The following is an 18,596-nucleotide window of genomic DNA, read 5'->3' on the forward strand; positions in this document are numbered from 1 at the left end:
AAAAAAGATACTTTCCTTTACTCACATACTTGAGCAGTGTTTCATAATCTCACTCCCTCTGGCTCCTTCTGTAGGATAGGACTTGGAGGGGGAAGGACTTGGCTTGAGTTGGGGTTAGGGAGGTGGAAGGCACTGTGACAGATAAAGATACTGATTCAACATGCAGTGGCAACGCCAATAGATCTATTCTATTGGCTTTGGCAATTATTTTTAGTCTTGCTCTACAGTAGTACATGCTGATGCGCAGCATGACAAAATATAATGTAAGAGTTCGTAACCAAAAACAAAAAAGTAGAGCCTGAAAATGGAGCAGTGGTATAATACAAATAATGCTCCAGGGGAGGAACAAACACCAGAAGAGGAAGGAAAGCTCACATAAGCGGACAAGTAAGAAACAAGCAAATGAGAGACAACCTATCTTAAGCAATGGGTGGCTTTAGGCCCACTGTAAGCTAACAGTGTGTCTTTAAAAAGATAGCACAAGTTCTATCTTAGGCAGAAATTAGAGACTTCTGCTGGCCAAGCTGCCACCATACAGGCAGTGCAGCAAAGGACTGTACAGAACTACTTGTAGCATGAGGCAGACCTCCTTTTCTTGGCCTATCTCCAGTCTTCTTATTGCAGCCTCAGGGTGGGCAGGACTCACCACTTGCACTGCTCACGATGCAATGCAGAGAGTACAGAGATACTGTAACCTCAGCAGGACTAGGGCAAACTCTTGTCCACCTCCTGCCTAGCCTAGATAGATAAAGCAAACACAAAGAGATAATGAACGGAGCGCTGAAACTTTTCACTCACCCCTAGTCAAAGATCTAAGTTGAATCTCTCATCGTTCTTTAGCTCACTTCGCCACCCCAGTTCAGACCTAGCCATATGCAAATCAGTCTTTACCCTGTCCCTCATCGGAACAGTCCGGCCCGAACTGCCAAGCCAGGTCTTCTCTGGACGGAAACAAGCATCCTGGGACCGGTTTCAGGGTAACACAGGGAGACGATGGAGGGAGCGCTGAAACTTCTCAAACACCCCCATTCATAGATCTGGGTTGAATACATCATCGTTCTTTAGCTTACTTCGCCACCCCAGTTCAGACCCAGCCATATGTGAATCAGTCTTGACCCTGTTCCTCATGGGAACAGTCCAACCCGAACTGCCAAACCAGGTCTTCCCTGGACCAGAAACAAGCATCCTGGGATAGATGCGACATGGTTGCCATGAGGTGGCAAGGGCAGTCTTCCAGTGCTGGCAAAGAGCCAGTTGATGCAGCCCTGAAAATAATGTGTCCACGTCACAACAAAACTGAATTAAAGGCAAAGATGGAGTCGAAATGATGACACCAGTCCCACACTGATCACATTGGCCCAGTTGCTCTTGGGTAAGCCAGAAGCGTGAAGCAGGGACATAATTTGTAATACTTTCGCACTGTCTGCATTGTTGGCAGCCCTACAAGACAGAGGGCATGGAGCCTGTCTAAAGGCCATAATATTGCCATTATGGGGAAGTAGGTGCTCCACCCAAATATAGGATGCCGAGGGGCCACTTATAAGCACAAATATAGCAAACCTTTTAAAGTTTTTGCTCTCACAAATGAGAAAAATATCATGGCTGTTGCATCAGAAGCCTGAAGTGATCTGCCCACCAAGCACATGTGGAGTTCTCTCAAGGATCCCATAAATGGAGAAGGGCCTATGTTTAGCTCCCTCAGAAGCTCCACCACTATACATTTGGGAGGTGTCAGGAAACCACAGGACAGCTTGCAGAGATAGAGGGAGGATAACCCCATTTGGCTCTCACGTTGGGTAAACTTGGACCATGATGGCAACCAAGCGGCTGCCCTCAGCACTGCAGTGCCTTAGGCCAATGAATCTTGCAGGAGGAAGCAGTTCAGGCCTTGAAGACAGGGAAGCAGGCCTCACTGTCAACTCACCATTGTTTGAAGGATGTCTCGCTCTTTTTAGTGATGTTAACCCTCTTTTGAGTGACACGTGCGTCTGTGGACTTTGGTGAGGTCACCCTCTTTGGAGACCTTCAACCATCACCTCCAATGGGTTGTCCTTAATTCGCTTTAGTTCATTGCTTGAATGGAAATATAGAAGTGCGAGTACTCACTACTCCAGAGAATCGTTTTGCTCCTGAGAGCTGCCAGTACTCTCCCACTAAAAGTATTGCACCACAGCTAAGAAGTTCTGGTGATCTCGTTTTCAAATTAATTAAGGGTAGACCTGGCAGTACCTGCCCACTTGTAGCACTGCTTTGAGTGGATCACTGTCTAAGATATCCTATGTCACCATGGCCAAGAGGCCGACAGGTAGAGCTTTATATGTGGATGTGCGGGGAGTAGTGGCACCTCGACAGACAGCATGGGGGGCATTTTACATCAGTTGTGTATGCCTTTCAGAATGCAACCGGGCTTGATGAGGTCCATTTTTTTTACTTGTGTTGGGCCTGATAAAGGATTAAACCAGTACTAGACTGGCAAGGCACATACGTTCTTAAGATTGCTGCATTTTCTCCAAGGAGGATATCACTTGTTTGGGTTTGGAGGTTCTTCAGGAGCCAAGAGCTCTTACCTGAATAAGGTTATTGTATTGTAAAATTTATATTGCACTTGCTACTCCAATATTAGGCGAAGAAGCACATGCCTACAAGAGTAGCATGCTACACTGTGTAGGGTGTGAGGTGGAAGGGTGTTGTCTTCTTTTGATCCTAATTGGGAAGTGTTTCTATGTCATGCGTGATGACCATAGTTGTGTGATGATCATGTAATGTGACATAGTGCTTAGCCGTGTGATGTATGAAAAAGTGTGAGAGATTGTGCAGTTTCATGGTTTTCAGTAAGCTACCAGCTTTAAACAGCTCGGCACATCCTTTTATAGTATTTCTTATAATTATAGTTCACTAAGATGGTTACTGGACTGGGTGGTCCATTCTGAAATTTTTAGTTTAATGTGTATGGTCCTGAGCGTGCCTGGGTTCAAATGGGAGATGGTGGAAATATTGGCTGAGATAGATATTTTTTACTACTATCTCATATATGCAGTGGCAGCTGCCACAACATGAAGGTGGGGGGAGGGAGGGCGGGATGGGGGATGCGGGCGGGACAAGGGGGGGGATGGGAAGGAAAAATAATTATTTTGTTTAATGTACCTTTCGCCCACAGTCTCCGTAGGCCGCCATTGCCTCTGAGCTCTCGCAGCAGTCTCTGGGAAGGCAGAGGCTGCTCAGGCATTCCTGGCGCTGCTCTCTGAAAGCAACGCCGGGATTGGTCTGAGCGGCCTGCTCTGCCGCTCAGACACTGCCTGTGAGCCTGTGGCATTTCTCTAACCCGGCTGTGAACACAGTTGGGTTGAAAAAATAGAATTACGCATGTATGTTTGGCCAGCCTAGAACGACCGGCCAAACATACATGCACACTTTTAAGTGCCACCATCTGCCTGTCATGGCCCAGCCCCGCCCCGCCCTGCACGCATGTCAGAATCAGTCAAAGAAAAGAAAATTATATTGTTTCTTTAACATTTTTTTTTGACTGACTGACGATTGAGGCGATGCTCCTCCCGCTGCATATATGATTGTGATTGTGAGATGTCAAGAAGCTGTCATATTACGTAGCTAGTTGGGACCTGGATTTGTGGACTAAACTAGAGCCCTCCATTGGCCAGCAGAGCCCTTCTGTTAATCTGTGTCTGTTCAGTTGGTGATGGTGGGTTTATTGAGGGGGCTGGTACAATACTATGTGATGGGAATGATCTGTAGGAGTTCTTTCTTATTTGAGTTTAATTGGGTCAAGTAGCATGAAGGATGTATTATGCAGCCTGTTTGAACCACAATTGGCTGCCAGACCGCTGAGTGGTTATGGTAATAGTTTGAGTGAGGGCCAGCTGAGTTATATATAAATTTACTTTACTATAAAATACCCAGGATAGATACAAGTCAACCCCACATAACTTATCTGGATATAGATAGTGGATGGATGTGCAATGACAGCCAAGTGACCCCTTTCAGTACTGATGAATTTATGGTACCTATTTTCATTGAGTATAGAGTTCACTTATGAGAGTCGCCTGGTGAGATTAATACTAAGGTATGCAGTGTATTATCTTGTGACATGCACACTACAACCTGTTACAGTATGTTTCTCAAGTTAGAGATTTTGGCAAGTTCCTCTCATGGTTGTGAACACATTGGATGACGCAGCCATGTAATCTTCCCCGACCTGTGGCCTAGTAGCATTTATACCCTCCTCTACATAGGTGCAGCCTTTCTGTGCCCAATATCTGCTATACAACCTTGGCCTATTCTCTATGCCCTCTCTTGGAGCTTATGTCTCTGGCTTCTAGTTAGGTATTTACCAAAGGTGGCACACCTGCAAACCTTCCGCTCTCCATGCACTAAATCAGGTCCCCCTGGAGTTAAGAAACATAAAAATGGGTAGAAGTGGCTAGGAATGGGTGGCCTGGATTACGGGTTGTCAGGTACAGAACAAATATGTCTGGCGAGGGCTTTTCTAGTGGTGGGAGAAGGCTATGCAGAAATAAAGTGGGCATGGTATACGCTTGGAAAGTTGATAGAAAGGGGGAGGTGAAGCGAGGAAACAGTGAAGATCAGCAGCCCTAGTCCAAGTGTGAGCAGGCTGACCAGTACACGGGTGATATACATTCATGTAGAAATGGTGGAAAAGAAGGCAAATGGGGGACATCAGACCTGGAGAGAGGTAGGTCAGAATTATTGAAGGAATAATGGAGCAGAGGTCATAGGGCTGTAGTCAAGAGACTTCAAATTGGGGGTGCCTGTGGGGGCAAGAGGACTGTAGGCCCTCTGTGGGTCCAATAGGCCTAGAATAGTAAAAGTTAGCTAATACGTTTTGGAGTGAGGAATGAGTCATTGGAGCCAAACGGGGTTGGGGTGCTGATTTGTATAGCAGTTATGAGGGATCTTCAAAGTATTTGTGGGATGTGAGGGGCATCACTAGTGTGTATGGCAGAAGGGCTGGCGACACAGAGTGTGAGCTTTGTCCTTATTCTGTATTAAAGGGACCTTTTCTGCAAACTTAGAAAGAGCCTGCATGTCTGGTCCAACCTCCAAGTGTCTCCTTGGCTGCCATACACAAGTTCTTTGGGGTTTTGTCTGAGACACTGGGGACACAGTCATAAACAGGACAGTCACCGTAGGGCAGGTAAGCTCATACCTGTGAAGAGGCATGAGTTTTCAAGAAGAAAAAGAGTTACTCATGTGCTGCAGTGTTAGCTGGGGAAGGGCAAAGTTAGGCGCTTGGGTATCATTTCAAGTAGCAGTAAATGGTGGCACACCCAGGAACAGGAGCTCCTCATTGGAGAAGGAGGGGGCAGACATTTTGCTTTGGGGACAGCTGATTGGAATCATTCCAGCACAGTGGTGACTCTTCATGGGCAGTGGGAGCTCCATCACGAAAAGAAGAGTCTCTTTTTGGTGATTGTTGAAGCCGCATTCACCCACATTTGTGTATCATCAATGAGAGTGAACGATGCACTCAGGCACACGTGTGTCTCTTCATTGGGTAACAACACAGGTATTCAGGAAGAAATCATGATAGAGATTACTGCATTCATTGGTCTACTATAGCAGTGTGGTGGATGACACACCCACGGGCAATACTCCCCTGATAGAGTGCTAGAGGATACATCCAGGTATATATGTGTCTTGGTAAATGGTGATGGGAGAACTTTGTGCTTCTGTAAAGGGTGGTGGAGGGCACATTCAGTTGCTCTACTGTCTTGGCAGAGGGTGTTGGTGGAGGGCACTTATGTACCTTAATCCTTTGGTAAATGGTGGTAGAGGCCTCATATAGGTGCATTAGTGTCTTGGTAGATGGCAGTGGTGGGCAAACTCAGGTGCATTTGTGTCTTGTAAACAACGTTGGAGGGTGCGCTTATGCCCTTTAGTGCCTGGGTAGATTGTGGAGGAGAGTACATTCAGAAACTTTAGTGTGCTAGTAGAGCGTTCTGAAGGGCACACTCAGATGTATTAGTTAGTGTCTTGAAACATGCTGGTGGCAAAGAGAACACTCTGGTACATAAGTGACTTGGTAGAGAGTAGTTGAGGGCACCTCGAGTGCATTAGTGCCTTGGTCGATTGTCGTAGATGGCATATTCTATTGCATTAGTGTCTTAGTGGAGGGCACATTCTAGTATACTAGGGTCTTGGTACATTGTGGCATGGGGTACTTATGCCCAGTTGTCTCTTGGTTCATGGTAGAGGAGGGCACTTATCACTTATGTACCTAAGTGCCTTGGTAGACGATGCTGGAGGGCTCATTCAGCTGCATGGTATCTGAGTAGATGGTTGGAAGGGAAAACGTATATCCCTTAGTGCTTTGGTAGAAGGTGGTTGAGGGCAGTGTCAGATGTAATAGTGCTCAGTAAAGGGTGGTGGAGGGTACATTTTGGTGCATTAGTTTCTTCATAGAGGGTGGAGACAGGCACACACATGCACATGGGAATCTTGGTAGTGGGTAGTGCAGTTCAGTCACCGATACATTACTGTATTAGTAGAGAGCACACTTAGTTACATCAGTGTTTTGGTAGAGTATAGCCGATGACACTCTCAGATGCATTAGTGCCTTGGTAGAGAGTGGTGGAGAGCTCATTCACATACATTACTGTCTTTCTAGAGAGCACTGGAGAACATATTTGAAACAGTTTATTGTCAGAAGATACTGCACATCACTCAATGGAGTGTTAGTGGAAGAGAGTGTTGTAGGGTACACTCTGTTACGTTAGTGACTTCGTTCAAAGTAGTGGTAGACGTAATGAGGCACATTAGTGTCTTCGTGGAGCGTGGTGGAGAGCAAACTCAGGCATCTTCGTTTCATGGTAGAGTGTAGCAGACGTAATATTCAGGCCAAAGTAACATCTATGCTATGTTATATCAATCAATCAGTATTTGTTAAGCATAACTACTCACTTGCTAGGGTCTCAAGGCGCTGGGGGGTGGGGGGGGGGGAGGCGAGGGAGCACTGCAGGTCCTACTGTGCGCCGAGGTTCAGTCGAGGAGCTAGGTCATGAGACCCTTCCTGAACTGGGTTAGCGACGGGGATAGCCTGAGGTGGAGAGGCAAGGTGTTCCAGGTCTTAGTGGCGTAGTAGGAGAAGGATCTTCCTCTGGTCCTGGTCTTAAGGATCCGAGGAACGGTGGCGAGAGCCAGTTAGGCAGAGCAGAGGTTTCTGGTGGGTACTTGGAATGAGAGCCGGAGGTTCAGGTAGGCTGGTCCAGTGTCGTGGAGGGCTTTGTAAGCGTGTGTAAGGATCTTGAATGTGATTCTTTTGTTGACTGGGAGCCAGTGAAGTTCACAAAGGTGTTTGGAGATGTGGCTGTGGTGGGGGAGTTTGAGGACGAGTCTGTCTGCGCATTCAGAACATTCTGTAGTTTCCTGAGGAGTTTCTGGCTGATGCCTGCGTAGAGTGTGTTGCCATAGTCCAGTCTTCTGCTGATGAGTGCATGGGTGACCGTCTTTCTGGCCTCAGTGGGGATCCAGCGGAAGGTCTTTCGGAGCAGGCGCAGAGTGTGGAAGCATGATGAGGAGACAGCGTTGATCTGGCGGTTCATCGTGAGCGAGAAGTCCCGTTTGATGCCGAGGTTTTGTGCATGGCCTGTAGCTGTCGGTGGGTTCCTAACACATTTATACTAAATAAATACTATCCTATCTTCAATTAGATATATTTTGCTGTGTTATGCTCTCCTAAGCTAACCAATTAAGCTATGCTGTGGTATGCTGTGTTATGTTATACTATGTTGTTGTAGTATGCTGTGTTATTTTATGCTGTGCTTTACAATATTATGTTATGCTGTGTTGCGTTATATGTTCTGTTCTATGTTATTTTATGACTCTTAGGTTAAACTGAGCTGTTCTCTGTTTTGTTATATTATCTATGTTTTGTCATGCTGTTATGAAATGATGTTATGTTTAACTATTTTATGCAACTTTATTCAATGATATGTTGTGTTTGGTACATTATGCTGCGCTATGCTAAGTTATCAAATGAAATGTTATGCTGTGTGAAGGTATGTTATGCTCTACTCAGTGGTGTTGCGGTGGTTTTATTGCAAACATAACAGTCAATGGACAGAATGCAGAACAATGTCATAAAATCAACTCAGTTCAGAGATCTGGGCCTAAATCCATTGTTTTTTGGCTCACCATGCCTTTCCAGTTTGAACCCAGACATATGCAAATCAGTCTTGATCCTGCACCCAATGGGAACAGTCCAGCCCAAACTGCCAGGCCAAGTCCTCCCTAGCCTGGAAACAAGCATCCTGTGACCATTTTCAGGGTTTCACCCTCATCAGCCAGGATAGCTTGACTCCAGTGTCATGGCGAGCACGGGACCCACGTCTGGGCATACCAGTCCCACTCGGGTGACAATTGCAAAAGAACAATTGATGGACAGAATGCAGAACAATGTCTTATATTTACCCAAGTACAGAGATCTGGGCCTAAGTGGTTTTATTAAGCTAATTGTAAACTGCCAGGAGGCTTGTTGGCACTTAGAAACTGAACTTGCTGACTTCGAGCCAAATTAACAACACAGGGTTTGGCTTATGCGCAGCAAGGCCACGCCACAATAGCAATTAACAGATCAAGAATGCCAGTACTGCACCTTTCCTTTATCTTTTCTTTTGACGAGCAATGAATCAAACAGCTGCCCTCAACAACCACTTTTTTCAGTTTGAATTATTCAAAAACTTTATTTATACCTGTTTACATCTATTTACTCAAAGCTTCTCAAGTTAAAAATACTTCATTATTTAAAGAAACCACCTTCTCCCCCTCTAAATTGCCATTTGGACACCCATTTGAAAAAACACTTTACACTCACTCTCTCATCTACAGACTCCCACATACCACACACATTGTGTCTGATTCATACTCCTATTACACTGGTCACCACATTCACGATGAAGGCCACCTGGTGGACGGCGCAGAGATTCATACCTAAGACCTTGACGAACTGCCTGCCGATGACGTAGCATTGTGTTGCGATCTGGGTTTAATTGTCAGTGCTAAAACAACATGCAATTGGAATTTTCACACTAAATGCCCCATCAAAGAGGGTTTGTAGCACAACTATATTTTAATAAATATACTTGTAGTGCGTTAGTCATGTTTTTTTAATCGTCATAACCTGCGTGCCTTAAAGTTTACTAGGCACAGTCTGCGCACACTAAAGGCCCTGAGCTTGGCCTACGTGTGCGTGCCAAGAGGACGGACGCCGCGTGCCCGGAGCGTGGGCCTGACGTGAGGCGCGCGCTCCATCTGCAGTACGGCTCCCAACCAAGAGCAGATTAAACACGCAATGCTGCCAGCAGTGCTTGGGAGGCGAGACCCCAAGCCGTGCCAGTAATACTTCACATGGCGTCCCTGCCAGCCCGGCAGGCCTCTGGCACACGAAACCCTAGGAAAATATTGGTCACACAATCTTTTGTTCTTTTGCCATTCTCTCCTCTTTGCTTCTCGACACCTTCTATATTGTGACTTTTAGTGTGAATAAATGGTTCTTAAATGTGATTTTCTCTCAACTTCTCTAGCTGTCTGAACTTTTGCCATCAGCAGTATTTGCTTTTTTCTTCTACTACTACTAGCATCTTTTCACTCTCCAGCACATATAATGTAGAATTTATACCGCATCATACTATTGAAAAGGCCACAAAGTACTCAGTTTCAGGTCAATTTTCTGGGAGGAGCTTTCAGTGCATGCTTGAAAGGTTGTGGGGTTACGGTTATGCCTAGTGTGGGGCATGCATCCTCCAATCATAATGCAGCAAGCTTGCCGCTTCCGATGAGCATGATTTGATGCAGAAAAGTATGAGAATAGGTGGAGCCTCCCATGCAAGTATCCACCATCTTCTTTAGAAATCATCTGCATCACTAAAAATATGTGAAGGGACGAGCCGGGTAAGGTTCTTGCGAAGTCCAAAGTACTTGTCAGTTATTCTTACTTTTGCAAGAATCTAATTCCAGAGCTGGCCCATCGAGACCGAGAAGGAACTCCCTCAAATAGAAGCCATTTTTGAAGAAAGTAATGGTCAAGAGTGGAGCCAACCTGGAAACTAGTGGTCGATTTTGGACGTAGAAGCAGAGCTTATGTTGACGGAAGAGTGGTCCAGTACTATGGGTGGATCCATGCGCGTTGAACATTATTTTAATGGTACTACGTGCTAAGCAGCTGGTGTACAGATTAGAAGGCAGGTGAGCCGTGATACCAGATCCAGGAGCTGTCTGACCACAGTGGTCCAAATTCTCTGTAGCACGTGAAATAGGTGGAACGGGACTCCGAGATATAGTCAGCTGGTGTAGCTGAGAGGGAAAAGCGGTAAGGGAATGGTTGCATAAATTTTTTGAAGTAAAGTAGCATAATGGAATATTAAACACGGATCACATGACGTACAAAGTTCATTTGTGTACTTGATTTGCACCACAAGAGAGGATTTACATTGCATAATCACTTCTCACTTCTTTACTTATGTGGAGAAGATTTGAAGTGAACTCGGTATTGTGACCAGAAGGTGAAAGGCTGATTTATGGGTAATTTCCTGCCTTAGTTCTATTCACTTTCTACCCCCTCATTCCCTGCTCTGTTGTCTTTCTCTGTGTGCTCCTATACCTCCCCTCAAGCAGTTCTAAGTCTCTTTGCTTCTCTTCACCTTGCTGCCACTCTGTCTATGCACCCTGCAGCTCTCTTACCTGTTGTCCTCCTGTCCCCTTGTCAGCTCCTGCTCACTCCACTTCTCTCAAGGTCCCTGTACTATCTCCCCTGAACAGATCCTGCTCTCCTCACCATCTCCCCTCAACAGTTCCTGCAACCAATACTAATTTCTTACATGCCCTTATCTGTGCCAACCTGTCTTGCGTCATGCACGCCATTCGCCTAAATAGTCCAGATTTTCCTACTGTTCCCCCTTCCTCTCTTACACCCAGACAGCTCCTGTTGTCCTTGTTCTGTAATGCCTGCTCCCCTGTATCCAGAACAGCTCTTTTTCCTGCTTCTCTTCTGCCTACTGCCCTTCTCTTTCCCCAACAGATCCTCCTCTTACAGCTTGTCTCCTCTCCCAATTAAAAAGTACTTCTGTTACCACCTTTCAGAAATGGAATTTACTGTGAATATTATTTCAGAAGACCCCATAGCAACGTGGCGGTACCAGGGACATAGCACATGTGTCTGCAGAATTTTTTGATTTCTTCAAATCAAGCGGTTAAGCATCCCCAGAAGCTAATCCATGCTTCACAAATACTTCAAACACTAACAAATAAATAAATGCTCGGTAAAGTTTCGCACAAGGTATTACTCTTGTGATGACGGATCGGGCCTAGCACGGTCAGGATCTTGAATCCTCTTTTCATCAGGGGTGTTAGTAAGACAGAGCAATCACTGCCCCTGTAGTTACTTCCTAGCCTCTGGGAGTTAACAAATCGGACTACATATCTTTTAATAGAAAGTATGCTTTCAGCTGTTGCCAGTTTTAATAGCTGGTGTTTTGAATCATTGTGGTCTAATATGTTGCAAAAAGAAAACATTTGAAGGCCCTGCTATCAGTGTCTAGGTCATGTAATGTTACGTCCACTGATGTCCACGGAGTTCAGAAGGAATGTAATGTAACTTCAGTTAACCTATAGAATAGACAAAGGTCTATGACAACTCTGTGCAGCTGCCGTCCCCGCCATTTTTTATCTCTGCCATATTTTTCAATTTTTCACTTTAAGCTCCCCGTACATTCTTGTTTTCGTAGCAGCCAGTTGGAAGGGTCCCTAATCCCTGGGCACCACCCAAACTGCAGATTGGGTATATCATGGCTACCCCTTGCAATGCTCCTTAGAGGTTAGTCTTCACCATTGGTCTCCCCAAACCTTTTTGCTGATAGACCAGCCCCACTTAGGTCCTTCAAAAGATCCCTAGCTGCCGGTAGCTGGCTCGCAGTGTTTTTAAGATACACATTGGGCAGCTGCCCATGTACGTTGAAGTCCAGAAGTTCGGGCGCAGGGACTCCATTGTGCATGTATATATTTTTAATGAATCTAATGCTGGTGAGCTTTAATGTGCAGCAAATTCTTGCATGACTCGTCACAAACATTAGTGTGGCTTTCTTCCATCTCACAGGTTTGGCATTGGTGGGCATCATTGATGACATGAGAATGCTTATTGACCATGGTTCTTCAGCTGCCCTCATCATAGTCGATCTGTCAGCAGCCTTCAACATGGTCTCCCGCTCCATCCTCCCCTAGAGGCTCTTCCAAATAAGCATCACTTCAGATGCGCTCTGGTGGCTTGCATCCTTTCTCTCCTAAATCACAATCTGCCTTTATGCCTGCTTTCAAATCAGGACCTCACGAAGATACATGTGGTATTGCTCAGTGATCTTCCTTCAGTCCCACCCTTTTTAATATATACTCCACTCTTGCATGCTTTTCGGCTGTAATCTTTTGTCATATGAGGACGACACTCAAGTAGTTGTGACCATCTCCGAAAATCCTGAGCTTGCTCGCAGCAATTTCTGCCTTTTAGTTCAGTTGCACTTTGAAAGAGCAACAAATGCCTGAAACTAAGCACAAACAAATCAGAGGTTCTGCTTTTCAGCAAGAAGGCTAACCTTTTTGACTCCTCCTGGTGGCCCTCTGACTTTGGTCTCCCCCTTACACCTGAGAGCAGATAAAGATCCTAGAGAGAGTTTTTAACTGTAATCTAAACACATAGGCAGGTTCCCAGTACGTGATTCAATCTCCTTCAGATGAGCAGAAAAGTCTTCCCACATCTTCCTCTTTCTGTACGCAAAACTATAGTCCAAGCAATCATCACCTTCTACCTGGAGTATGGCAATGTCATTAATCCGGGGCATCCAGATCACTTTACCTGCAGACTTCAATTGGTTCAGAACTCACCAGCTTGACTGATTCGCCAGCTTTGACTCTATTTCTGAGCTTCTGAAAGCCCTTCTTTGGCTTCTCATTAAAAAAGCGCACCAGTTTATGCTTCCCTCACTGTGCCCTATACAATGTCGCCCCCATTTACCTTCGGGACAAATTCAAGCACTTGTTTCCATTGAGGGCCTTAAGATCCTTCTCATCTCTCAGATTGTCGCTCCCTTTCATCACAAAAGCGAGACTAAGGGTTGAGCCTTCTCCTACCTATCGTCTAAACCCAGTAGCGGACTGTGAAGGGAGTTCCGCAGGGCGGTGAGGCAGGGCGGGGTAGGGGCAGGTTGTGGGGGGGTAGTAAACTCCGTCTCGCAGCCGATCAGAGTAATGTAAATACATAAATAAATAAAATGAATTTCATTGCGTGTGCTGAAACGCATTTTATTTATTTATTTATTTATTTGCATTACTCCAGTCGTCCGTGAGCTGGAGTTTACTACCCCCCACACTGCCCCTCCCCCGCACCACCGCCCCCAGAACTTCCTCCATGGGCCGCTACTGTCTAAACCAGTGATACTCAAAGTGCTGGCCGGGGCCACATGCGTCCCTCCTGACCTTTAACCACATCCGTGTGGGTAACATTTACCGCCGGTGCTGAGCCCTAACGAAAACGGGCGTGGTCATGACGGAACGGTTCCGTCATGAGCACAGCTCAACCGATGCTCATGACGGAACCGTTCCGTCATGAGCATCGAAGGGGTTAAATGCAGTCCTCTGCTCAACAGTAGCACTGGGCTGCTGTTTATTCAACACAGCAGTGACATTAAAAATATGTTAAATAAATAGATATACATTTATTTAAAGGTCAATTTAAGTTAAAGAAAGCAAGTAACTAGGGCATCCTCGACAGGTTAAATTTATTTAGAAACACCTTTATTTTTAAAGACATCTTATGGCAAAAGTGTAACCGTATGATAACGCCTGTTAAACATTCGAAAGATGTATATCATTAACATGCAAAACCTTTTCACCGTAGTACATCAGATTATATCAGTGCATCCAGAAGTATTTTGTTTTAGAAGTGATAATGTTAAAACATGAATTTTGAAATGTTCACACCCCCACGCACACATCCTGACAACAGTGCCAATAGTGAACTAAGAGGCAATGCAGTTGTTATATGCACTTTAGGTGGCCTTGGTTTATATCATACCTGAACAACAATATGGTTTATTGAATCAAACACAGGAGAAGGTTTTGTACAACACATGTCCTGAAGTCATGTATTTCGAGATCCTCATTTGTACTAATAAAAAAGGAGGGAATGTAAAATAAAACAATTGCCCAGGAGCACATAATTTAGTTAAGTGGAGAAGCCGGGATTAATCCCAAATTTTTGGTTTCGCATTGTGCAATTCAGACACTAAATGTATATGCTTTGCTTCCCCTACATCCATCTTACAGCAAATGGCTCCCGAACCCCCGACCGCCACCCTGCTGGCCCTCCATCACATCACAGTCCAGACTTTGTGGTCCCTGGAAAAATGTTTACAAATACCCATGATCTAAACTTTGGAATTGTCTTCCATGTTCATTGAAAAATACACAGGACAAGGTTGCAGGCTGTATTAAACAATTAGTTCCATCAAACTGGGTACCTTCTTGCAGAAGGCCAGCTGAAATGGATGTGCTGCTATGAAGAAACTCTAATCTAGAGAAACCTGTTTCTTTATCCCAGTGAATTTGCGCCTTCTGGAAGATTGGCTTTGGTGGTTTATCCTGTTTCTCCAGAGGTCTGGAAGTCACAAAATGTTTTAAATCTCAACTTTTTAGAGGTCTTCGGAGAAGTCCCAATATACATGGGTCCCAGGACACCAAGAACAGCATTTGAGGGTCATGACTCACTCCAGCAGAGGCCACCAGTAGGGTCCAGTCCAGGTCCGTTAGCTACTAGTCGGCTGGCTATTTCAGAGAAAAGACCTCTTGGAGCTAGTTTTTCACCTGTGTCCTCACAGGATGTCAGCCAAATGACCCTTGGAGAATAGTCTTGTCCAGGGTACAAGTGGGAGCAGGCCCAGCCCTTTCAGGTCCGCTCACAGGTCTCAGACCACAGGCGCAGTCCTTCTTTTGTTCTTCCACAGGTCCATAAAGTGTTCTGAGGACGGTGCCTTGGGTCACCATGTCCCTACTTGGCAACAGCTAATGTTCAGGGATGTCGCCTGGATCCTCCCTGATCAATGGGGTAAAAGTTCCCTGGGGCAACCCTACCAAATTTTGCAGCAGTTCCTGTTTGCCTTTTGGCAAACAATTCCATAGTGCACCTTACTTCCGAAATCAAAGTTAAAAAACCCTTCTCCCCTTTAGAGAGCCTTTGTGCCCACCCAGAGGTGTGGTTGGGTTAATGAGCAGTCCCCTTCTCTGTGGTCACTCAAAACCGATTCTGGGGTATAGCTCTCCTTCCTCTGAGTTTGGCACCATGCCAGTCTGACTAGGGACAAAGGCCGGCCTTTTTGAAGTTAATTAATGGCCACATGCATCAACCTATTTAGGAAGTGCAAACGGTGCGAATCGCTAAATTCGGCCGTTTGCGATTCCTAAATAGGTTTTTGGGATGCATGAAACATTTTTGGAAAAATCGCTATTTTTAGCGAATTCCAAAAATGCGATTGCTTTTAAGATTGCGAATTCGCAACTAGGGGGTGCAAATTACCACGAGGGTGAACCTCGTGGTAATTTGCGAAAATGTATTAAAATGCTCAAAAGTGCATTTTAAAACACTGTCATGTTACAGACACACATGTCCTTAGGACATGTGTGTGTGAAACATGCACTTCAAAATACATTTCAGGGGTGTAGGGGGGGGTCCTTTGGACCCCCCTGCACCCATGGAATGCATTAACATTTTGCGAATCGCTAATTGAAATTCGCAAAATGTCAATGCCTTCCCATTGATTCCTATGGGCCTTTTGGCCCATAGGAATCAATGGGAATTGCGAAATCGCAAAATAGAATTCGCAAAATATTTGCGATTCGGTAAAAATTGCGATTTTTACCGAATCGCAAATATTATGAGATTTTAATCATGCATCCCATTTTGCGATTCCTTATTTGCGATTCCCTAAAAATCGCAAATAAGGAATCACAAAACCGGACTTTGATGCATGTGGCCGCATGTTCCTGGGTCAACCCCAACGTGTCTTCCTGCCATGGAAAGGAAAACACACACTGGTCATTGTCACTGCTCTGGGATCACTTTTCGTGTTTCTTTATGGGCAAGCACGTGCCATACAATTGCTGAAGAGCTAATATGAATTAGCCACTGGGAGCTTCAGATAAAGAAAAGACATCTTGTTAAAAGTAACGTATTAAAAAATATAAAAAAAATTTAACTTCACCATGGAATTAGGTTTTTAATAGATATTAAAAAGAGTTGTTTATTTTTCTAGATGGCCACAAACCCAAGATCGATTCAGAAAAGGGGGTGGTGATGAACAGAGTGTCTGAATTAAGCAGACCACTCTTACCCAGTCCAAAGATCAGGGCTTGATCCATCACCGTTATTTATCTCACTGCACCATCCCAGCTCAGAACCTGGCTATATGCAAATCAGTCTGTCACTGGCCCAGTGCATCATGGGAACAGGGCAGACTAAACTACCAAGCCAATTCTTCACCAGAAAGGAGACAAGCTACCGGGGACCGGTTTCTGGCATTTCAGCCGTCTTCGGCCCGGCTTGCTTGAATCCTGATGGTGCAGTGAGAAAGGGACTCATGTCTGAGTATACCCTGCCACACCTATTGTGGCCAAAATCGATTCAGAAAAGGGGGTGGTGATGAACAGAGTGTCTGAATTAAGCAGACCACTCTTACCCAGTCCAAAGATCAGGGCTTGATCCATCACCGTTATTTATCTCACTGCACCATCCCAGCTCAGAACCTGGCTATATGCAAATCAGTCTGTCCCTGGCCCAGTGCATCATGGGAACAGGGCAGACTAAACTACCAAGCCAATTCTTCACCAGAAAGGAGACAAGCTACCGGGGACCGGTTTCTGGCATTTCAGCCGTCTTCGGCCCGGCTTGAATCCTGATGGTGCAGTGAGAAAGGGACTCATGTCTGAGTATACCCTGCCACACCTATTGTGGCCAAAATCGATTCAGAAAAGGGGGTGGTGATGAACAGAGTGTCTGAATTAAGCAGACCACTCTTACCCAGTCCAAAGATCAGGGCTTGATCCATCACTGTTATTTATCTCACTGCACCATCCCAGCTCAGAACCTGGCTATATGCAAATCAGTCTGTCCCTGGCCCAGTGCATCATGGGAACAGGGCAGACTAAACTACCAAGCCAATTCTTCACCAGAAAGGAGACAAGCTACCGGGGACCGGTTTCTGGCATTTCAGCCGTCTTCGGCCCGGCTTGCTTGAATCCTGATGGTGCAGTGAGAAAGGGACTCATGTCTGAGTATACCCTGCCACACCTGTTGTGGCCAAAATCGATTCAGAAAAGGGGGTGGTGATGAACAGAGTGTCTGAATTAAGCAGACCACTCTTACCCAGTCCAAAGATCAGGGCTTGATCCATCACCGTTATTTATCTCACTGCACCATCCCAGCTCAGAACCTGGCTATATGCAAATCAGTCTGTCCCTGGCCCAGTGCATCATGGGAACAGGGCAGACTAAACTACCAAGCCAATTCTTCACCAGAAAGGAGACAAGCTACCGGGGACCGGTTTCTGGCATTTCAGCCGTCTTCGGCCCGGCTTGCTTGAATCCTAATGGTGCAGTGAGAAAGGGACTCATGTCTGAGTATACCCTGCCACACCTATTGTGGCCAAAATCGATTCAGGAATCTTGCACTGGGACAGGAACAGACTAATTTGCATATAGCCAGGTTCTGAGCTGGGATGGTGCAGTGAGCTAAAAAACGGTGTTGGATCTAGCCCTGATCTCTTGACTGGGTGAGAGTATTCTGCTTAATTCAGAAACTCTGTCCGTCACCACCCCTTGTTGTTTAATTATTTTATCCACCATAAGCGTGGAAGGGTATACTCAGATGTGAGTCCCTTGCTCATTGCACCATCAGGATTCAAGCAAGCCGGGCCGAAGACGGCTGTAATGCCAGAAACCGGCCCCCGGAAGCTTGTATCCTTCCCAGTGAAAGAATTGGCTTTGTAGTTTGGTTTGCCCTGTTCCCATCATGCACTGGGACAGGAACAGACTAATTTGCATATAGCCAGGTTCTGAGCTGGGATGGTGCAGTGAGCTAAAAAACGGTGTTCGATCTAGCCCTGATCTCTTGACTGGGTGAGAGTATTCTGCTTAATTCAGAAACTCTGTCCATCACTACCCCTTGTTGTTTAATTATTTTGTCCACCATAAGCGTGGAAGGGTATACTCAGATGTGAGTCCCTTGCTCATTGCACCATCAGGATTCAAGCAAGCCGGGCCGAAGACGGCTGTAATGCCAGAAACCGGTCCCCGGAAGCTTGTTTCCTTCCCAGTGAAAGAATTGGCTTTGTAGTTTGGTTTGCCCTGTTCCCATCATGCACTGGGACAGGAACAGACTAATTTGCATATAGCCAGGTTCTGAGCTGGGATGGTGCAGTGAGCTAAAAAAACGGTGTTGGATCTAGCCCTGATCTCTTGACTGGGTGAGAGTATTCTGCTTAATTCAGAAACTCTGTCCATCACCACCCCTTGTTGTTTAATCACAA

General features: G+C 45.6%; 1 protein-coding gene across 1 annotated transcript in view; it reads left to right on the forward strand.

Moving 5' to 3' along the window:
• Positions 1–18,596, forward strand: part of HSPB7 (heat shock protein family B (small) member 7) — a 72,167-nt gene that overhangs the window by 21,784 nt on the left and 31,787 nt on the right. The gene's annotated exons all lie outside the window — the stretch shown is intronic.

Source organism: Lissotriton vulgaris, chromosome 5 (genome assembly GCF_964263255.1).
Source record: "Lissotriton vulgaris chromosome 5, aLisVul1.2, whole genome shotgun sequence".
NCBI classification, from domain to species: domain Eukaryota; kingdom Metazoa; phylum Chordata; class Amphibia; order Caudata; family Salamandridae; genus Lissotriton; species Lissotriton vulgaris.